We start from the raw sequence: 24,121 nt of genomic DNA, 5'->3' as shown, positions 1-24,121 counted from the left end.
AGTAGCCCAAGGAAGAAGGTACAGGTGCGTCCCACACAAAAGACTGACGACACCTGTTCGCCCTGTATAACAAAAGCCAAAATAGGACAGATGCTTATCAACACCTTAGTCTACCATACACAGGCTCCTAGGAATTGTAAACCCATGAAACAGAACTGTGTGCATAACAAAACTATGTACAGTTACTGTAAAGAAAACCAGAAGCTAGTCTGTTATAATCCTACAACACCCATCCGCCTTAACTTTACATTATATACCGGATTGCCAAAAGCCTGGTACAGACCAGAGCCACAAGGAGGAGGTAGGCTGTGTATATCAACCATACCACGATCCTGAAGGGTAACAACCGCCCGCAGTGCTGAGGTTTGAGATGCAAAGCGCTCTCCTATGGCTGGAGTACAAAATGTGGGTCGGATGCTTGGGTGAAAACCTATTATTTCAACCACAAGTATCTGTGTGAGGTAAACACAAAGGGCTGGCATGGTACTCCGGACAGTTGGCTACCCTGTGCAGGAACCACCCAATGTAGCGGATGGGCATGTGTGTGTGAGTATACTGGAGGCGGGTACAAAGGATGTCCATACATCACATCCTTCCGAAGGAAATGGAAATGCTATGATAATGGAACTAGCACAATCGTACCCTTCTATGATGAGCTATGCTTTCGGGATTGATGGCAAAGGCCAAGATCCCATCACGTATTTGACTATTAAGGTTGAAACTGTGTATGAAGGACAGGTTAAGTCATTAGGATGGACGATATATGATAAACTCAGGGAAATGGAAAAGAACCCGGTTGATATTAGTCCTTATGCTAGAAACCTCTTTATTGAATTGGCTGAAAATATAGCTAAAACTCTAACGGTTAGAAATTGCTTTGTATGTGGAGGCACTAACATGGGGGAACAATGGCCCTGGGAAGCAACAGAGGCAGCCCCCACCTTGTATAATAACATGTCAGCAGCGGGAAATATCACAGCCCGAAGCAGCAGTCAGGATATCATTTGGACGCTGACAACAAACTTGGTAGGAAACAATTGTTTTACTCAAAATGGGACCACTAAGGTAGGAGATCTGATATGTCTTGGTTCCTGGGACGTAACGTATACAAGATGGCAATCACCAGGTAACTCGTCACAGCCTGACAAATTCAATACCACCTTTCTATCCTACCTCAATTCATCCGACCCATCTAATATATGGAAGGCCCCAGAAAACATGTATTGGATTTGTGGACGGCTGGCTTATGAACAGCTTCCCTTTAATTGGTCAGGCTCCTGCATTCTAGGCTGGATTAAGCCATCATTTTTCCTTTTACCCATTCAAGCAAGACAAGTATTGGGGGTACCAGTATATGAACATCTGGGACAAAGGACTAAAAGAGGCTTATTTCCAGCCTACAAAATGGATGGAACACACCCTGATTCACCATTTTCATCCTTCCCATGTAAAAATCTAGCAGAATATGAGGAAAAGGACACCTCCGATTTGCAAATCTGGACCAATGAGAGAATTGTATGTACTTATGGTAGAGCAACATGGGCCGAGGATGGATCCTGGGGCTACCGGACTCCTGTCTATTTGTTAAACCGTCTCATACGCTTGCAGGCAATATTAGACATGGCTGGCATACGAATCAGCACTGCCCTCAACGTGCTATCAGATACCACAGATAGATTAAGGACAGCAGTATACCAAAATAGACTAGCCTTGGACTACATTCTAGCCAAAGAAGGAGGAGTATGTGGTAAATTCAATCTGTCTAACTGTTGTCTGCAGATCGATGAGACAGGTACAGTAATCAAGCAGTTAACCACTGAGCTAAGACAGCTTACATATAACCAGACCAAGTATGGCACAAAGGAGTGAATCTCAAGGAAGTCTTGGTAGTTGGTTCCCTAAATTACCTGGCTTGCAGGCAATCATGGCCCTCATAGGCCTTATTGCAGCTGGTTGTGTCCTCATTCCTTGTGTACTACCAATCTTTGTGCGCACTATATCCAACAGCTTATCTCTGATAGCCAAAAGCGCACGGCTCAGGTTATGGCCATGTGGCAGCTAGGACACATGACCTCAGAGGTAAACGATGAAGGGTATGTTACTCTTCTGCCTTGAGATGAGTAACAAAGGGGAATATGGTGGGATGGTAAAGGAATATGAGAACCAAACAGACAGGTATCAAGCAGTAGGCCTTGTTCTGAAAGAAACATCTTTGGTCAAGCAAAAAGCCTTGTCAGCTGAAACAGATAAGCAGCTGCTCAATGGACCATATACCCATGTACCACCCAGAAATGTGCTAAGCTCGGATAACCACATCCTGCTGTGTTGCAGAAATTGTACTTTGCAATAATGGTAAACATGTTTATGTGACCCCCTGATATGATATCGGTTCCCCATTTCTGTTATTCCTGGAATTATACCCATATATGGAATGTAACTTGCTGAGACAATGTATTTGCAGCTTGCACGTAGCAATAAGGTATATAAAGCCTTGCTGGAAAGCCCCTAACTCGTTCAGACTCACAGCTTTGTTCTGTATTTGAACCTGCGCATATAATAAACCCTTCCTTCCCAGAGGAGCTGGCTTGTGTCTTGTCATTTCTACAACACTTCAGTAAACTTCTAAGGTTCGTAACCACCACCACCTTCTTCTTCTTCTTCTTCTTCTTCTTCTTCTTCTTCTTCTTCTTCTTCTTCTTCTTCTTCTTCTTCTTCTTCTTCTTCTCCTTCTCCTTCTCCTCCTCCTCCTCCTCCTCCTCCTCCTCCTCCTCCTCCTCCTCCTCCTTCTTCTTCTTCCCAAGTTTAAAAAAGTTTTATTATTTATAAGAAATTCCATTTCTAAAAAAATAGTATGTTGTCTGTGTACAAATAATTTTGAGAGATAATAATCATAATATTTACAATAATATTCATCACATTGGTATTTCTCTCATAATAATCATATTATTTGGTTATCCATTTTAATAAATCTCCTTATAAAATTATTCCTTCTCTTATATTTCCATATTTCTAACTTCTATTTTTATTGGCTAGACATTGATAAAATGAGTCCCATGTTAAAAAGTATTCAGTTTCTTCCTTTTCCTTAATTTTAAGCATTCATCTATCCATTTCTGTACATTCTAAAAAAAATTATTATTTTCCTCTTTAGGAATGTCTTCACTTTTCCATTGTAGTTCAAATACAATTCCAGCTACAGTTAGCACATGTAAGATTAAATACGTATTCCTTTTATCATATTTTTCTGGTAAGATGCCCAACAAGAATATTTCTGGTTTTAAATCTATATGTTGCTTGGTCATTTTTTCCAGCCATGTATGTATTTTTTGCCCAATATTTTTTTGCCTTTGGGCAAGTCCACCACATATGATAGTATGAGCCTGGTGTCTATAACCTTCTTCTAAGTCCAGCTTGAATCAAAGGGAGAATAGCCGCAACATTGATATAGAGAAGCAGAACTTATTGTCTATAAGCAAGCTTAGAAGGATGAGGTTTTACTCTGGTTAAGGTTGTGATCTTTAAATTCAAAAGGTACTGAGGAAAAAAATCTTGTTTCTGCTTGACATCATTCTGCATATGCAATGATTATCCACATTACCTAATCCAAAATACAAAGTTGTCTCTTCTCTTCCCTCCCTTCCCTTAACTGAAGTATGGAATGCTTCCATGGGGAACATCTGGACTACTGGAAAATTTAATCTACTAAAATTTTGATTGTGACTTTATTACAGGGACATAAACAAACAAACAAACAAACATATTCTTCATCTATTAACATAACAGCCACAACAATTTAGAGAAAAATATATAGTTTCTCTTTACCAAATTGAAAAATGAAATGTATATATTTTAGCACTATATCTGAAAAATCTAGCAAGGGAAAATTTATAGGAAAAAGAATAAATAAACACACCTTCCTACCTACCCTTTCCTCTTCTGTCCTGAATTAGCATTACACAATGAAAATAAGTTTGATTTTTTCCCCCCAATGTCCAGCCTACTGAAGGTGATTAGAAGCCCCAAGCAGAATACTCCAGATATTCAATTTTTGTACATGTTTAGTCTCAGCAGACAAACTATATTGGAGTCTTAAAGGTTATCAGTGGGAGCTGCAGTAAATTTTGTCCCTAAGGAGAACAGTGTGGAAGTGGATGAATTACTAAAAGACATGAAAAAATCATGCTGGGTAGGTCATGATCAGGTTAAAGAATGCAAGTTGGAAGAAGTAGTAAATCCCACAGCAATGAGGAAGATGAGGATCTGAGAAAGAATCCATAGTAAATATAAAGGTCATGTCATGTTCAACATGGCACTTTTCCACTTATATCATGAATGCCCTTCATTGGATATGGGAATTGGTATAAAAACCTTGCTACTTGCCTTACTATAGTACTTCTGGTTTTGGTTAGGATGAATACAATCTGGCTTTTTTTAATTACCAGATTCAATTACACTTAATTTGCTTTCAAATAAATAAAAATAAAATATCCAGCTCAAAGTGTACGTTTCTTTTACTACAGTTTATTCTGGTCACAAACAAGTTGATAAGAACTATTGAATTGAAAATAAAATATTAAAGATACTATGAACAGATAACTTTCATCTTTTAATTTCCTTGGTAGAAATACCATATCATCAACTTTGGGAGGAAAGAGTGACTGTGGATAAATGACTAATAAAAGAGCTATTAGAATATATTATTGTCACATCTAACAAGAAGGTAGGAAATTAAACATGTACAACAAAAAATAAACAATAAAAAGGATTAAGAAATTTTGTGCTTCAAGAAGGGAATTATTGGACTCTTAGTAAATAACTCCACATTCACTAGGATTACTTTCTTCTAGATTTACATGGATTTTTATTCATTTATATGGATTTTTATTCATGGAATGGAATCAGCTTTTTCATGAGAAAACAGGAAAGAAAAGTTTCTAGTCAAATTTCTTGATTACATCAATAACATCAAAAAGCTTTCAAATTATTTTGTTATATCTTTTCCCTATGTTAAGTTAAGGTAAAAAGGTAAAGGAGTCCCTGAGGATTTTACTTTACTAGTCGTTGTCAATTATAGGTGGAGGTGCTCATCTCTGTTTCAGAGCCATTGAGTCAGCTCTGACTGAAGACATTTTCATGGTCATGTGGCCAGCACAGAAATGATGCCTATTTATATACTCACATTTGAATACTTTCAAACTGTTAGGTGGACAGTAGCTCACGTGTCATGTGGTACTCAGGTCTCAAACCTGGGCTGCCGGCTTTCCAGCTGACAAGCCCAACATCTTAACTGATGAGACATCATGCCATGTTCAGTTAAAAATGGGATATAATTCTCTAAATCATTACAATGTCCAAAAATATGTTCATTTTTGAAGTTTATTTTATCCTGCATAAGTTGAACACACACACAAATACACACCTGCATGTGTATTCATATATTTTTTTTAAAAAATCAAAATCTAAGCAGATACATATACATATAAATTGTCCTTGTGTATCTCTCTCCCTCCCTCCCTGCCTCCCTCTCTTTCCATGGCATTGTATGAAACACACCATATCTTAAACACACAAACACACATACACAATTTGTAAATTAGAAGAATTCTCACTAAAATAGTTATAGGAAAAGAGTTCTTTATTAAATATGGCAGTATAAATGCTTATCATTTTAGTGATGTGAAAATGCCTGGCAAAAAAAAAATCAATTTGTTATCAAAATAGCTCAATGAAAATAGGAAATGCAAAATAATGGAAAGAGGAAGCTGGTAATAATATAAATGAAGCAAGACCCCAAATAGTGTTGTCTATTAGAGGATCAACTTTACCAGTTAATCATTATACTTCATAGAACTGTTAGAATGTATATCCATTTAATGCCACTGAAATACTATACAATTTATATTCTAAATTTAATGCCACTGAAATACTATATAATTTATATTCAGTGTCAAGTCCTTTGGCTAAGCAGTCCAATGTTATGGCTTCTTAAAATTGTGGAGGTTAAATCTGAGTCACTATTTGCACGAGTCATTCTTTTATAACTTCTTCATCTAGATTACCTCAATATACTAATTAAAAGAAAAGCAAATACAGATGAAGCAGTGTCTCCCTTAACTCCTAATTTAGTAAACTAAATAATGGCTGAAGTTTAAAATGAGGTAGAATATATATTTGGGTAATAAGTAAGAAAAATATTTTTTTAGCACTTCAGACATAAGAGTATATTCATTTATGTTTTTCCATTTCTACCATAGTCTGCAGTCCTGGGCTTTCCTTGTAGTTTCTCATCCAAGTTCTCATCAACTCTGCTTTACTTCATGAAGTAAAGTAGCCTTTCCAGAGTTGCTTCATTTTATTTTATATTTTATTTAAAATGTTTTTAATTCTCCTTTCCTACTGCACAAAACTGGCATGTTTTACTTCAGTAAAACACATTGCACCATGGAGGCAATATAGTTTTTTTCTCAACAAGGTCAGTCTATGATATTAATTTTCTTATTAAGTGTTTTATGCTGCTTCTGAGGTTTTGTCAACATATACAATAGTCCAAAGGTTATTCTGTATGTGTGTGGTGCATGCACAGAAATTTCCTTTATCTATTAGACATGCTAGAGGTCCTAAAAGCAACATGAAATAAAGTAACATAAGCTTCTCTTTGCTGGTAAAAGTGGGAAGATATGTGGTTCACAAAGGATTATGAAGGGGTACTTTGCTCAAAATATCAAAGGGAAGTAAGCATTCTAAGCTTTGCACAGCCCTATTTTCTCCTTAAAATGCCTCAAGGCAGTTTTTATATGAGATACAAATCCATATGGATTACTTTTCCAACTTTACACTACATTTCATGGACAGTAACTTTGTTTGCCAAAGTATGGCTTGGTTACATTGAAATGCACTTCTGTAGTCTTCATCTGTCAGTGTATCAATGCAAATAGTAGCCATGAAATGTAAAATAGACTAAAATGTCATTAGGCTGATATAATCTGGTTAATCTGATGGTTCATGATCCAAAATCTACCTCATAAAATTTTTGCCTTCAAGCTGTACACTGAATATAACCTAAATGAAGAAATAAACAAACATTATTAAATATGACTCTTTTGATTGAATTATAAAACTGGAGTTTTGTGCATGTGTATATATGAGTATACAAATCATTTGCATCTGAAGGAGTGTGTAGATTGTATGTAATTCCTTAAAATTTCTTATATCATGGAATTTTGAATTTTGAGAGTATTAGTAAACTATTCATAATAAACTATGGCATTTATGATAATTTTATTAAGTAAATGTGTACATTAGAGGAAACTGCTTTTATATTTCAGTTGTTTACATATAGACTGTTTAAAAAGTTTCTTATACTCTGAGTTTACATAGTGTAAATTGTGATTGTTTACAAGTTTTAATCCATGTTTATCTGTACATTGTCTGCTAAAGTTGTGTTCCTTTTGTTTCTTTCATATACTTTATTGTTTCTTTTGAATGGTGTGTAAATATGGTTTATCTCTATGTGTCTGTGACTATTGATGGCTGATTTGTCTGAATAAATTGTTATAATCACATAGCATTACTGTAAAACACAAGCCTCCAAAACATCTTAAGCAAACCAAAAGACCCAGTAGCCCAAGAAGAAAAATCAGGAGTCATCTATAACAAATAATAAAGGACTATAACAGCCACTATATAGGACAGACAAGCAGAAAACTAGCAGACCACAACCATGAATACCAACTAGCAGCTAGAAGATCCAATGAAAACTCCCTAATCTTATAACACATGGACATATTCAACCAGTGTTTCAATTGGAAAACCTTTAGAATCTTAGGCTAAGGCAAATCCAAAAGTGCTCAGGAATTCCTGAAGTCGGACTGTCAGTCAGTCAGTCTGTCTGTCTGTCTGTCTATCCATCCATCTATCTATCTATCATCTATCTCTCATCAATTTCCTACCTTTATTATTTTTATAAATAACAGAAGGCCATGAACAAACCTAATACTCCTTCTTCCGCCTATTTTCTTTACAGAGATTCAAATAAGATGAACCACACACCATTCAAAGGAGATTTTTTTTTTAAAGCTAAGAAAGAAACAAATACAAAAAATCATAACTCATCTTTCTCAGCAGCCAACACTCAGATAAAGAGGTATTAACACCAAATAAATCCAACCGAAAACAATATTGTAATCAAGGAACTACCAAGCAGATAAATCATACCCACCAAAATTAGCAGAATAAGCCACTGTATGGAAAAAGGCAAATCTCACACTTACTTGAACTGATTATGTCATCTAGTTGGGTAATTAAATGTCTGCAAACAAACAAAACTCAGAGGCAAGTTGCAGTGGTAAGTTGGCTACAGTGAGTTGGCTGCAGCAAGTTGTGACATTCTGATACAGATAAATATTATTCTAGAAAAAAAGATATCTTCACAAATAAATGACTTATTTAACTGGGGTTCTAATTATCTAATCTATCTAATTATGCAAATCTCCAAAAAGACACTCTTTTCCCATCTCAATGGCTAGGGTGAGTATGATGACCGTACTTTTTTGCTCAAAAAAGACCTAAAATTGCAGGAGTAAGAAAAGCATATATTCTCTAGTTATGATACAAATAGTGTTTAATTGTGGGAGACAGGGTATTTATTGCTGTTTTGGAAATGCCCACTTTCTGGATTTCCTAAATTAAAAAGCAAAGTAACTTCAGGATTTCTAACACTATGATTCTATTATTCTTTCCAAACTTGTATGTCTGGTTTTATACTTCCTTGGTGGATTAAAAATTGGATACTCAATGAATTTCATACTTTTCTGAATTACATAAGTATATCCTAGTAGTTTAAATATATTAAAATAATTTATTAACATTTCTTTACAGAAAACATTTAAATACTTAATTAAAATATTTCAACAAACAGATAAATGATGAAAAGAAAGCATCTAAATATGACATGGATGAGAATTAAATACTATTTGATATATTTCTTGAGAATGATTCGCCTAAACCATTTACTCCTATTTAAAATTTACCATTGGATTCTTAATTCAGAAATGCAGAGCAATTTTACAATATCATAAAAGCAAAGTTCTTGGCAAAATTATCATTTAAGTTTCCCCACTCCTAGTAATTAGTGCTTTCAAATATAAATTAACAATTAAATTATGTGAAGATTTATGGGTTTTAATCAAACTACACTAAACTAAAAGTGGAAAAGTTTATACATTCATTTACCAACTTACTTATTCTATCTTTTAGTATTGATGGTATCAGGCAATAAATATAAACACTGATAATGCAAGGGTAAAAGCAACAGTCTTTTTTCATCCAAGTAAACCAGTATGCTGTTGTATTTTATAGGTTAAAAACATTGTACTTCTAGTGTTACCAACCCTAGAATATTTCATTCCTAAGATACAAAATAGCTTAGCATTCAGGTAAATGCTTCAGTTTGATTTAGAATGTATTACATTGGAATTCAGCCAGTGGTAGGCTGCTGCCGGTTTGGACCGATTCGGGCGAATCGGTAGTTGTGACCTGTGGATGGGCCTGCCTACCTGCCCCGGTGCTATGCCATCCTACTTAGCCATGTTTTTTAATCTGCACACCTGTGTGCAAGCACGCATGCAAGCAAAATGCATGCACAGAAGGCTGCGTACATGCGCTCACATTTTCAGTGCTGGGGCAAACCGGTTGTTAATTCATGTGCCGCCCACCTCTGAATTCAGCTTGAAGGATTAATATACACAGTTCTATCTTTTTCAATACCAATTCAAAGAGAAAAGAAATCAATAAAATACAATATAATTAAATGTTTTGACATGTGCTTAACTACTTTAAATGTTTAGGAAACAATACCCTTGAAAACTTAGGATTATAATCATTTTCTGTTATACAGATAGCAGTTATGAAAAGGCTACCAGGCTTTCTGAATTAATTCTGCAATATCAAAGCTATGGGTGCAAAATTTGCCCAGACCCAGACCCAGAACCATAAAATAAGCACAGCATGTAACTGGGAATAAAGCAATAGGCTGTGCATATTCAGGAAAATAAATGATTTTGTATATTCCGTATGGTACTTCATTTTCAAAGGATATATGTAATCTTGTTTCAAAACATTACCACTGGTGATTTATACCCAGCTGTCCCAAGCAGAAAGAAGATGAACATATTGGAAACATATCCAACCTACAGTTTTTCACATTATCTATTAGATTTCAGTTAAGCAATGGTGCAGAATATATATCAAAAGACAAATAGCTCAATACATTTTCAAATAATAAAACATTGCATTTACTTGCAATGATTAGGCAACCAATGACTCCTAATGGCATATTACAATATTGTAATCAACTAATTAAATGAAAACATCTAATAACAGTTTGCCAGCAGAAGCATTTTAAAACATAGTCCTAACATTATCAGTTCATTCTTTAAGCGGAACTTTGGATCAGAAGCCATTGCAACATGCTTGCTTTACATCTGAAAGATGTGAAGCCAGAAAAGTCATTGATAATTGATTTTATTGGAATAAGTATTTGAAATATATGCTTATAAGGACCCAGAACTAGTGTTTGACTTTATGGTAGCAATTAAAGATTACTTATCAGAATTCAAAATCACAATGAAATTCTCATGCCATATAATTTAATTAACTTGATTTAGAGATGGGTTTTGGATTTAAAGTCTAAAGAACATTGGTCTAGGGGAAGCGTGGCCAGTGTCGTGACGGGACGACGTGAACCCCAGGGAGCTCCAAGGAGAACACCAAAATTCCTGCCATTTTGAAGGTTCTCAATGAACCATAGCTGTCCTGGAGGGACAGCAAAGAAAGAAGGCACCGGCTGGCATGAAAAGGGAAGTTGCAAATTCCCTGCAGCACCGGCACCCAGCCTTCGAGCCAACAACAGAAAAAGCAGCCATTAGAAGCTGCCAAAGTCGGGACGGCCACACAAGAAGATTGAGCAGGAGGCAAGATTGAGCAGGGCCGGGATAGCTCAGGCAATAGAGAAGCCTGTTATTAAAAACACAGAGCCTGCAATTACTGCAGATTCGAGCCCGGCCCAAGGTTGACTCAGCCTTCTACCCTTTATAAGGTAGGTAAAATGAGGACCCAGATTGTTGGGGGGGCAATAAGTTGACTTTGTAAAAAAATATACAAATAGAACGAGACTATTGCCTTATACACTGTAAGCCACCCTGAGTCTTCGGAGAAGGGCGGGGTATAAATGTAAACAAAAAAAAAAGATCTGAACAGAGTGTTGTTACTGGGCGAGTGATTGGCCTACTCACAGGTAAGAAGGAAAAAAAATTTTAAAGCTCAAAAACTTTTCGGCTTAAAGTTAGCAGCTAATTAGCATGCAGAAACTTAAAGTGAGAGGAAACAAACAGTAAAGATTATTTATAAGACAAAAGCCCTAAAAGAAACATTCTATCTGGATTTAAAATTGGTTTTGGAAGAAAATATAAATATTAAAGGAAGAAGAAGATTGAGAGAAAGCATCTTCTACTAACAAAAGGATTTAATAGACGAAGAAAAAGAAACTGCTTTTGTGGATTAACGAGTGACATTTTGTTGCCAGGAATTGTGGATTGGAGAGAATCATTGCTGGAGAAGAGAAAAAAAAATAACATTGCATTGTTTAGACTAAGAGGAAAGGAATATTGAAGGAGTACTTCTTTGAACAGCTGTGGTAAGAAATGGAAAGATCAAGAGGACGACCTAGGAAAAAACAAAATCAGTTGAACTGGTTTGCATTTGGAAACAGAAAAAAAAAAGTGGGGGGGAAGAGGGACAATATTTTGGACTTGAATTTGGACTATACAAAAGTTAAGATAAATAAATCTAAAAAGTTTTTCTCCTCACATTGAAAACATGAAGAACTGAGAGGAATTATGGGAGAAGCTTCAAATGGTGTGAGAGTCCTTTAATGGGAACAAACAAGCAGAACTGTGGCTTAAAAATAAAAAAAGAAATTATGAAGAAATTATGAGAAAACAAGAGGAACAAAAATATAATGTTGAAAAAGAAATGAGTGAGGATAATAGAGCTGATCATATTGGGATTCATAAGGAAAGAATAAAAATGGAGAGGGGGAAAGATTGTTTAAAAAAGAAAGGGAAAAAAAAGAAGAAGAAAAGATTGAGGGGGAAAATTAAAAGAGTGGAAAAAATAGATGATTACACTGGGACTAGCAGTGACAGAATAAAGAGAAGAGGATGAAATAGAGAAAAATTGAGGTGGAAAATTAAAAGAGTAAAAGTCAAATAAAGGAGGTGGAAAAGAGGTTGCAAGAAAGGGAGAAAGAAGAAGATAAAAGAGCGGGAGAAAGGAAGAAAAATATTAAGAGATGAGATCTGGGATAGATTGAAAGAAAAGGTTAAAAGAAGGAAAAAATGAATAGTAGAAAATAAACTAAAATGATGGTAGAAACTTTTTTTTTTTTTATTCAAAAGGTTTTACAAAAAAATTTTCCCCCCCTTTCCCCCCTCCTCCCCCCTCCCTTCGCAACCCCTCCCCGACTTCCCGGAACGAGCACAAGGTATAGTTAAAAATAAAACAAACATATGCTAAAAAATTTTCATCCCAACTTAATTGTACCCCTACAATCATCAATTCCTAACTTCCCCCAAAAGCAATCAAAAATAATACATCATAATAATTCAAAAACAGTCTGATAACTCTTAGTCTGATATCTACGTTGAATATAGTCAATCCATTTTTTCCATTCCTTTAAGTATCTTTCTTGCGTATTGTCTTTCAAAAAGGCTGATATCTTTGCCATCTCAGCCAAATTGGCAACTTTCAATATCCATTCTTCTATTGTTGGTACTTCTTTTTTCTTCCAATATTGTCCTATTAGTAATCTTGCTGCAGTTATTAGATTTAAAATCAATTTAGTCTCAATTACTGTACAATCCGTAATAATTCCCAACAAGAAAAATTGCGGCAGGAACTTTATCTTCTTTTTCAGAACATTTTGTAAAATCCACCAAATTTTTATCCAAAAGGCCTTTATGTCCTTACAAGTCCACCAAATGTGAAAATATGTAGCGTCATCACAATTACATCTCCAACATTTTGCTTGCATTTCTGGATACATACACGATAATTTTTTTGGATCTAGATGCCATCTATAAAACATTTTATAAAAATTTTCCCTCAGATTCTGTGCCTGCGTGAATTTAACATTTCTAACCCAAATTTTTTCCCACGTTTCCAATAATATTGGCTCCTGAAAATTTTGTGCCCACTTTATCATACAGTCCTTTACCAAGTCCCTTTCAGAATCTATTTCAAGTAACACATTATACAATCTCTTTATATGCTCCTGAGACTGATTTCTAATTTGCTTTACCAAATTTCCCTCGTTCTGCTCTATACCAATTTTCTGATCTCCCTTCCATCTAGCACGTAGTTGCTCATATTGAAACCAAGTATAATTTTTCCCTTCCTCTCTTAATACTTGCAGAGATTTTAACTGCAAATTACCTCTTTCAGTATACAAAAGATCTTTATATGTAATCATTTCCTGATTCTGTTCTATGTTTATATTTTCTACTGTATGTCTAGGACTTGCCCATATAGGAACCTTATAATTTAATTTATAAGAGTATTTTTTCCAAACATGCAGAAGGGCATTTCTTAGCACATGATTTTAAAGGCCTTATCCACTTTTTGTCATAAATTAAATATGCATGCCATCCATATAGCAAATCATAACCTTCTATATCCAAAATTCTGTCCTCTGTTAAATTAAACCAATCACTTATTGCAGAGAGAGCAGCTGCTTCATAATATAATTTAAAATTAGGCATTTTTAAACCTCCCCTTTCCCGAGAATCTTGAATTATTTTCATTTTAACCCTAGCTTTTTTACCTTCCCATATAAATTTGTTAATTCCTTCTGCCATTCCTCAAGATTCTTATCTTTCTTAATTATTGGTATCATCTGAAAGAGGAATAAAAATCTAGGTAAAACATTCATTTTAATAGCAGCAATTCTCCCAACAAAGATAATTGCAATTTTTCCAAACAATCAACTCCTTCTGAACTTTTGCCATAAAACCTCATAGTTATTCTTATACAATTTCACATTTGATGACGTAATATAAACCCTAAGTACTTAACCTTCTTTACAATTTCAAATCCTGTTACTTCCTCTAGTTTTTCTTTCTGTTGTCTGGCCATATTTTTATTATCACTTTTGTTTTTTCTGATTTTCCTTAAACCCTGAGACATTCCCATATTGATCAATTATTTCCAACAAAGATTTACTAGAATTTATAGGGTTTGTTAAAGTAATCACCAAATCATCTGCAAAAGCTCTTAACTTATATTCATACTGTCTAACTCTAATTCCTCTATCTCCTTTACTTCTCGTATTTTATCCAATAATGGTTCTAGAGTTAAAATAAACAATAATGGTGATAAAGGACATCCCTGTCTTGTTCCTTTCGCAATCTTAAAAGGTTCTGTTAAGCTACCATTGATTATAATCTGTGCTGTTTGCTCTCCATAAATTGCCTTAATTATTCTTAAAAAACCATCTCCAAATTGCATCTTTTCTATTAATTTAAATAAAAATCCCAATGCAATCGATCAAAAGCTTTCTCTGCATCGAGAAAATAAATGCTGCTGGAATAAAATTTTTCTTTTCTAAGTACTCCAATAAATTAACAATCTGCCTAACATTATTCCTCATCTGTCTCCCTTTTATAAATCCAGATTGATCATTATGAATTCTTCGCTGCAGAATCAACATTAATCTATTAGCTATTATTTTAACAAAAATCTTATAATCATTATTTAAAAGTGAGATTGGCCTATAATTCCCAGGTTTAGAACAATCCTGTTCCTCTTTGGTATCAATGAAATAAAAGAGGTTCTCCATGAGGGGAATTCTCCTAATTGTATCTGATTAAATAATTCCTTAAGTGGACCTAACATCTCATCCTGTAAATTCCTATAATAACTAACTGTGAGCCCATCCGTACCAGGAGTTTTCCCATTTTAATTGTTTAATTACCAAAATAATTTCTTCCGAAGTTATAGGCCGATTCAGTTCATCCGTTTGTTCTAAAGTTAAATTTTAACCTTATATTCCTTCAAATAATTATCAATATCCCTATTCAATATATTATCTTTAAGATATAAATTTGTATAATATTCTAAAAAGCTTTTTAATTTTATCCTGTTGATATCTCTTTACCTTTATATTCTATTTTTCTATAGTACGTTGTTTTGTCTTTTCCTTAAAGTATATGCTAACCACCTACCAGGTCTATTTGCATTACAAAAGTATTATGTTTGGCATATTGTATATTTGTTGCCACCTGATCAGCCATTATCATATTAAATTGATTCTGTAGTAACTTTATTGCATCTTTAAGTTTTTGATCATGTGGATTATGTATTAATAATTGTTGTTTCTTATAAATTTCCTCTTCTAAATACCTACGCTGTCTTTGTTGCTTATTTCTCTGTCTATTATTAAGATATATTAATACACCTCTCATAAAAGCTTTACTGAGTCCCAAACCATTTCTATCGATGTTTCATTATTCAAATTATAATCAAAAAATTCTTTCATCTGCTTTTTACATTGATTTACATTATCCTGATATCTAAACAAATTTTCATTTAATCTCCAAGTTCTTCTACCCTCTTTCCATATTGCAATTCCATCCAAACAGGACTATGATCAGACAAACATCTTGGAAATATCTTAGTTTTCTTCACCCTAAAAAGCAAATCATTAGAAATTAAAATAAAATCAATACGTGAGAAGGATTGATGCCTATCAGAAAAAAGTATAGTCTCTTTCCTCCAAATTCGCAGTCTCCATACATCTCTTAACTCAAAATCTTCTATCATATCAAAAAAGGATTTAGGCAGCTTTGCATGTGCAGGTATCTTCTTGGAAGAAATTCTCTTGTCCTTTCGTGTATCTATTACTCCATTCCAATCTCCCAATATAATGCACGATTTATAATCCCATAGATTCAACTTATCATATAACATTCTATAAAATTTTTCTTGTTGCTGATTGGGTGCATATATACCAAGCAAGAGAGTCCTTTTTGTTTCTATTGTAAGTTCAATAGCAATATATCTTCCGTGAATATCTGCCTCTATTAACTTGGCTGGTATATCTTTTCTCAAATAAACCACTATGCCATGTTTTTTCTCCAAAGCTGAAGCAACAAAATGTTTACCTAACTTTGAGTTTATTAGGTACTTTTGATCTGATAATTTAATATGCAAATAACATCATTTTTAAATTGTTTCAAATAATGAAATATTTTTCTTCTCTTCTGAGCTGAGTTCAAACCATTGACATTCCAAGTCAAGATTTTATTTGCCATTACTGGGCTGCTGAAGCCTTTGAGCAATCAACTGAAGATCGTCCTCCCGTATCTTCGGCCGTGCTCCTCCCACCGCTTCTGTAGCAGAATCCTGAACTTTACTTTGAGTTTGTTGCTCCTTTTCTTTACGCTTAAGGGCTCCCCTCGTCAGTCTTTGTTCTTGTGGTTGTTCCTCTGATGGTAACATCACTGGAATCACCTCAGCTTCCACACCCATTTGAGTCTCTTGAATTCTTTTTTCTATTATTTCTATTTCAAATTTCAACACTGTAGAAAGAAAATCTTTGGCCTTAAGCACTGTGTCAATACAATGTCTCCTTCCTTGATAATACACTGTCAAGCCAACTGGAACCTCCCATCTAAATTGAATCTGGTATTTCTTAAGTTCTTGAGTGAAAAATGTAAAGTCCTTTCTATCCCTTAACATCTTGGGAGGAATCTCTTTCAAAACCTTCAACTCCTGTTCCCCTATTTTCAAGTTTTTCTGAAAAGCAACTTGCAAAATTTGATTCCTCACTGTTCTTTTCAAAAAATAAACCACAATGTCTCTAGGAAGTTTCTTTTGCCTAGCAATCCAAGAATTAACTCTATAAATTTTGTCAATTTGATAAGCAACCTCTTGTGGATCAAGTTCAATAAATTCAGCCAGAGCTTCTGATAAAATTTTTTTTAAATCTTCCCCTTTTTCCTCATTCAAACCTCTAATTCTCAGAGCTCCTTCCATCATTTTTTTTGAATAATGAAAATTAGAAGAAATATATAGATTATTGTAAAAAGGTTGTAAAAAAGGTTGAAATGAAATGAATGAAGGAAATTTAAAAAAAGAGAAGGAGGAGAAGTAAATTAAATGTGGAAGATATAATGGGATATGTGTTTCCTTTTTCTGTTTGTGTCTGAGAATGCATGGAATGAGAAAGAATTATAGTTGATGGTAAGGAAATAAATTTTAAAAATATAAAAGAATGGAAAATCCAGCAGATGAAATGTGAAAGATAGTATGATTTATAAGTGAAAATGATTGAAATTAAGATGTAAAAGGGAATAAAATTGAAATGTTAGTAAATGATGTACACTATTGGAAGAAAATAATAAGTATTGAATTGTGAACAAACATTCTAAGAAAATAAGAGGTGGAAAGTTGCATCAATTGATTGTATGATACAAATGCAATGAGATGAAGACGATGTTAATAACTAAAATATAGGAGGGGAGGTTTGAGAAATATGCATAATAAATGAGAAAATCGGGGTTGTCTGGACACCAGAAATATTGACATGAAAACAAATACAGCAATGGAGAGAGAAAAGAAGAAGGAGAGAGATGGAAAGGGAGAAGGAGGGAGACAGAAAGAAGAAAGGGAAGAGGTGAGGAGGAAAGGTAGAGGAAATATGAGTAGGAGAGAAGGTTAGATAGGGAGGAAGTAGGGTGGAAGGGGAGAAAGGAAGGGGAAGTAGAGAAGGAGTAGGAAAGGAGAGAAGAAAGGAGGTAGGAAGAAAGGAGGGAGGGAAAGGAGTGAGATGAGAAGAAAGGATTGCTGTGAAAAGCAAAAGATGAAATGGAAGAAAGGCAACCCCGAATATATTTGAATATATTAGGTTAAAAATTGAAATAGTTAAAAAAAAAAGAATGAAAGAGAATGAACACAAATAAAAATGGAGAAATTAGAACTTAAGGGCTTAAAGATGATGTGACTTAATAAAATGAACAAGGACATATTAGGAAATGAATAAAAACTATGAAAAAAGAATATTCTGGCAAAAACTGTAACTAAGTAAAATGTATTTGAATATATTGAATTGTATAAGATATGATATGGCCAATACCCTGTTCATAAATCATGTATGTGTATGGGGGGGGGGATACTAAAAAATCAATAAAAACTTGTTCTAGAAAAAATATTGGTCCGAAGAAATAATTCCCAGAATAACCTCATAAACAGGTTGAAGACATTAAAAGATTAATAATAAAAGAAATTAAAGAGAAAGTGTGGAGTCCTTGATGTTCACTGAATTTGGTTGTTTGCTTACACACATTTTTTATCAGATTAGGTAATGTTCTCAGTACTAGAAGAAAAAGTTTTTATTTCTCTGTTTATATGTTGTTGCCCTGTCAATGTTGCAGCGTGTATTGTTTCTCTTCAGTAGTTCTTTGATTAAGCTATTGTTTAGTACTTGTTTGTTTGTCTGGTGTTAATCCTACTTATCTGAGTGTTGATTGTTGGTAAGGAGGTGTTCTGTCCTTTTGTTTCCTTTTCTGTTTGTGTCTGAGAATGCATGGAATGAGAAAGAATTATAGTTGATGGTAAGGAAATAAATTTTAAAAATATAAAAGAATGGAAAATCCAGCAGATGAAATGTGAAAGATAGTATGATTTATAAGTGAAAATGATTGAAATTAAGATGTAAAAGGGAATAAAATTGAAATGTTAGTAAATGATGTACACTATTGGAAGAAAATAATAAGTATTGAATTGTGAACAAACATTCTAAGAAAATAAGAGGTGGAAAGTTGCATCAATTGATTGTATGATACAAATGCAATGAGATGAAGACGATGTTAATAACTAAAATATAGGAGGGGAGGTTTGAGAAATATGCATAATAAATGAGAAAATCGGGGTTGTCTGGACACCAGAAATATTGACATGAAAACAAATACAGCAATGGAGAGAGATAAGAAGAAGGAGAGAGATGGAAAGGGAGAAGGAGGGAGACAGAAAGAAGAAAGGGAAGAGGAGAGGAGGAAAGGTAGAGGAAATAAGAGTAGGAGAGAAGGTTAGATAGGGAGGAAGTAGGGTGGAGGGAGAGAAAGGAAGGGGAAGTAGAGAAGGAGTAGGAAAGGAGAGAAGAAAGAAGGTAGGATGAAAGGAGGGAAGGAAAGGAGTGAGAGGAGAAGAAAGGATTGCTGTGAAAAGGAAAAGATGAAATGGAAGAAAGGCAACCCCGAATATATTTGAATATATTATGCTAAAAATTGAAACAGTTAAAAAAAAAGAATGACAGAGAATGAACACAAATAAAAATGGAGAAATTAGAACTTAAGGGCGAAAGATGATGTGACTTAATAAAATGAACAAGGACATATTAGGAAATGAATAAAAACTATGAAAAAAGAATATTCTGGCAAAAACTGTAACTAAGTAAAATGTATTTGAATATATTGAATTGTATAAGATATGATATGGCCAATACCCTGTTCATAAATCATGTATGTGTATGGGGGGGGGGATACTAAAAAATCAATAAAAACTTGTTCTAGAAAAAATATTGGTCCGAAGAAATAATTCCCAGAATAACCTCATAAACAGGTTGAAGACATTAAAAGATTAATAATAAAAGAAATTAAAGAGAAAGTGTGGAGTCCTTGATGTTCACTGAATTTGGTTGTTTGCTTACACACATTTTTTATCAGATTAGGTAATGTTCTCAGTACTAGAAGAAAAAGTTTTTATTTCTCTGTTTATATGTTGTTGCCCTGTCAATGTTGCAGCGTGTATTGTTTCTCTTCAGTAGTTCTTTGATTAAGCTATTGTTTAGTACTTGTTTGTTTGTCTGGTGTTAATCCTACTTATCTGAGTGTTGATTGTTGGTAAGGAGGTGTTCTGTCCTTTTGTTTCCTTTTTCACTTTTTTTATTGTCTCTTTTGAATGATGTGTATGGTGTGTAAACAGTGGTGGGAATCAATTTAACAACCGGTTTTCTGCCCTAATGATTTCTTCCAACAACCAGATCATCAAACTGCTCAGAAACTTAACAACCGAATCTATATGTGTCTGTTGATAGCCGATATATATGAATACGAAACTTCCAGGAATTTCCTAGTGTTTTGGATCTAGTTTTGGCCAGAATGCTCATAGTTTCTCTGTTTAAACTATGGTTAAATCTGTTCAAGTGTTCTGAAATTAAATTTTAAATTTTCATTGTGTCTTCTGAATGCTAATTGCATTCTGCTAGTCTTCTATCTTTCTACACAGTGGTTGTAGCAGTCTTTATACTGAAATTGTAGATAACTCCTGTTAAGTTTGGGCAATGATGAGGCAGGAGACCACACAGGTGACAACAGCTCTTTAGTTTATTGTGACCCAGCGAAAGACCAACAGCAAAAACTCCTCTTTAAATACTATTTTGGCTGAAGCATCAGCCAATCAGCAACGTGCTAGTTCCCACCCAAACTTCCCTCTTAAAGTTCAAATACATAACACTCTTCCCCTCCCAGAATGCATTGAGCCCCTTTTTTGCATGGAATTTGCTGTTATTTCTCCATGTAGTCACGCAGGTAGACAGGGCGTCTCCTAACTCTTTCTGACCCGCGCAATTCATTCCCTGGGAGTGAGTCGAGCTGGTCGGAGGGACTGTTTGTTCCTCCCAGCTCCTCCTCTAGGCCCTCCGGCCCTGGATTACTTGCAGAGTCGTCCCTGCAGTCTTCTGGAGGAGCCGATTGGCGTCGCTGGACTTCTACAAGTTCAGATAAGTCCTCCGATCCCTGCGGGTCTGAGTTAGCTGTTGGTTCAAATATTTGGTAGTCAGGGTCTGGTTGCGCGGTTTCTGATTTATTTTGTACCCTTCTTCGTAATTGATCTATGTGGCGCCTCCATACTCGGCCATCCCCCATGTCCACTATATATGATTTTGGACCTGTTACTCCGGTGATCGTTCCTTTAAGCCATGCTGGGCCTTCACCATAGTTATGTGCCCACACTGAATCACCCATTGCCATTTCCCTGGTTTTTTCCTGGATGCCTTGGTACCTGTCAGGGGAATATGTTGGGTTTAATCTATCTAATGGACACCTGAGTTTCCTACCCATCAATAGTTTGGATGGGCTGTGCCCTGTGGCTACACAGGGGGTTCTGTGTTGTACTGCTAAGAAAGTATCGATTTTGGCTTGCCAATCACCAGGGGTTATTCTGGATAACGCTTCCTTGGCACTGCGAACGAATCGTTCTGCAAGTCCATTCGTCGCCGGGTGGAAAGGTGCCGAGAGGACATGTCGGATGCCCTCTTCTGCTAAGTACCCCTCGAATTGAGTAGCCGTGAATTGCGGGCCATTGTCGGACACTAGGGTGTCTGGCAATCCGTGCGTTACAAAAAGGTGCCACAGCGTTGTAATTACCGCTTCGGCTGTTGTGGATTTCATAAGCAAGATTTCTAACCACTTTGAAAATGCGTCTACCACGATTAAAAATGTTTACCCATGGAATGGCCCGACAAAGTCTATGTGGATCCTGGACCAAGGACCCTGGGGTTTCTCCCATTCCCTTATGGGGGCTGTCGGGGGTAGTGGCCTTGACTTTTGACAGGCCTGGCATTTTCCCACCCTGTCGCTAATGTCTTTATCCAGTTGTGGCCACCACACATAACTCCTCGCAAGGCTTTTCATTCTCACAATCCCTGGGTGACGCACATATAACAGTTCCAACATGTTTTCTCGCAGTTTCTCCGGGATAACCACTCTATAACCACTCTATCCACTCTATCCCCCCATAACGGCTACCAAGGGCCATGGTAGCTCAGGCTGGTAAGAAGCCTGTTATTAGAACACAGCAGCCTGCAATTACTGCAGGTTCAAGCCTGGCCCAAGGTTGACTCAGCCTTCCATCCTTTATAAGGTAGGTAAAATGAGGAGCCAGATTGTTGGGGGGGCAATAAGTTGACTTTGTAAATATACAAATGGAATGAGACTATTGCCTTATACACTGTAAGCCGCCCTGAGTCTTCGGAGAAGGGTGGGATATAAATGTAAATAAATAAAAAAAAAACAGAAAACCCCCTTGAACCGACAATTCCGCGCGTTTTTTGGTAAAGTCTTTGAAACGATCCCCCGGTGCATCAGGCCATCCCTTCTGTACCCAACCAATTACAGTCCTTATTATAACGTCTCTGTACGATGCCCTAGTCACTTCCTTAGAAGTGACCGGCCCGGAGTCTAGAGAGTCAATTAGTAGGATGGGTGTCCCCGGGGTCGGGTCTTCGATTGTCTCTGGTAGCGGGCATCTACTCAAAGTGTCCGCGTGTCCTAGGTCCTTCCCTGGATGGTGGGACAATTTGTACGAGTATGCCGCCAGGAAAATAGTCCAACGTGTCATCCTGGGTGATAGGGCAACCGGAGTTGGGCGGTCCCCTGCCAGGAGTCCTAATAGTGGTCTGTGGTCTGTTACTATTTCAAAATGGCGCCCAAATAGGTATTCGTGGAATTTTTTGACTCCTGAAACTATGGCCAGGGCCTCTCTGTCTAACTGGCTATAGTTTCTTTCTGCTGCTGACATCGTGCGGGAAAAATATGCTATGGGGGCTTCCGATCCATTCGGCAGCCTATGGCTGAGGACAGCCCCTACCCCGTAGGGTGACGCATCGCAGACTAGCATTAGTGGTAATGTTCCGTTATATTGGATTAGCAGGCTATCACTGGACAAAAGATTCTTAACGCCCTCGAATGCCCTACCCTCAACCTTGCCCCACGTCCAAACAGCCTTTTTTGCTAATAGCTTGTGCAGCGGCTCTGCTACTGTTGCTTTATTTCACAAGAAAACTGCGTAGAAGTTCACAAGCCCTAAAAATGCCTGTAACTCAGCCTTATTTTTGGGAGCCGGAGCCTTTTTGATGGCTCGCACTTTGCTCTCCGTGGGGTGGATGCCTTCACTGTCTATTTGGTAACCCAAGAATTCTACAGATTCGACTCCTATCTGGCATTTGTTGACCTTGACCTTAAGTCCAGCAGACCTGAAAATGCCCAAGACCTTCCTTAGTTTGACCCCTAACTCATCTAGGTTCTCTGCTGAGACTAGTACGTCGTCAAAATATGGCACAACCCCCGGTATTCCCTGTAGCAGACGTTCCATTATTATTATTATTATTTTATTATTATTATTTATTTGAAATATTTATTATAAATTTATTATTTATTTATTTGATTTATTTGATTTTTATACCGCCCTTCTCCCGAAGGACTCAGGGCGGTGTACAGGCATTAGATTTTGGAACAACCCTGGGGCTACGCTGACTCCAAACTGGAGTCGGGTGCATTTGAATGCACCTCGATGTGTTACAATCGTCTGCGCCTCGGCTGTGCCATTGTCCATGGGTAATTGTTGGTAGGCTTGGGCCAAATCGAGTTTGGCGAAGACCTGCCCTTGTCCCAATGAGTGCAACAGATGTGTTGTGTCTTGTCCGCTCTCACCGTAGCCGGGGTCTGCTTATCTGCTCCCGAACACGGAGGAATGTATGCCTCCCGGCCCCAGTTCTGGCTCCATGCCCAGACAAGCTGCAGAGGAGGGGGCACCTCCCGGTCCCAGCCCTGGCTCCATGCCCAAGCAGGCTGCAGAGGAGGGAGCACCCCCCGGCCCCAGCCCTGGCTCCATGCCCAGGCAAACGGAGCAGCTAGACCCCTCCCCCTCCTCCACAGCATGTGAGCCTGAGGAAAGTTTACTTCCAACAACAGCTGATTGGAGTGACCCTCGCATCAGAAGATTGGATAGGCGGAGGCAACAGAAGGAAGGGAGGGGCAGGCCTTAATGAGTGCTGAGTCATGGAGCCACACCCCATGGCCTATATAAAGGATCTGCTTTCTGGCAGTCTCTGAGTCAGGCAAAGTCGAACTTATCTTGCTGAAGTCACTTACTGGTCTCCTGCCTGCTCTGAGGACTTTGCTAGGACTTTGGGCAGAGCTGCAGAGGCAAGCCTGATTCGGATTTCCCTGACCCGGCTGTCAGCGGAGGAGTGGGACACGACAAGATGTTGCACTACAGGAACGGGGTA

The sequence above is a fragment of the Ahaetulla prasina genome, chromosome 5 (genome assembly GCF_028640845.1).
Source record: "Ahaetulla prasina isolate Xishuangbanna chromosome 5, ASM2864084v1, whole genome shotgun sequence".
Classification (NCBI taxonomy): domain Eukaryota; kingdom Metazoa; phylum Chordata; class Lepidosauria; order Squamata; family Colubridae; genus Ahaetulla; species Ahaetulla prasina.
Note: the sequence above shows the minus strand (reverse complement) of the source record.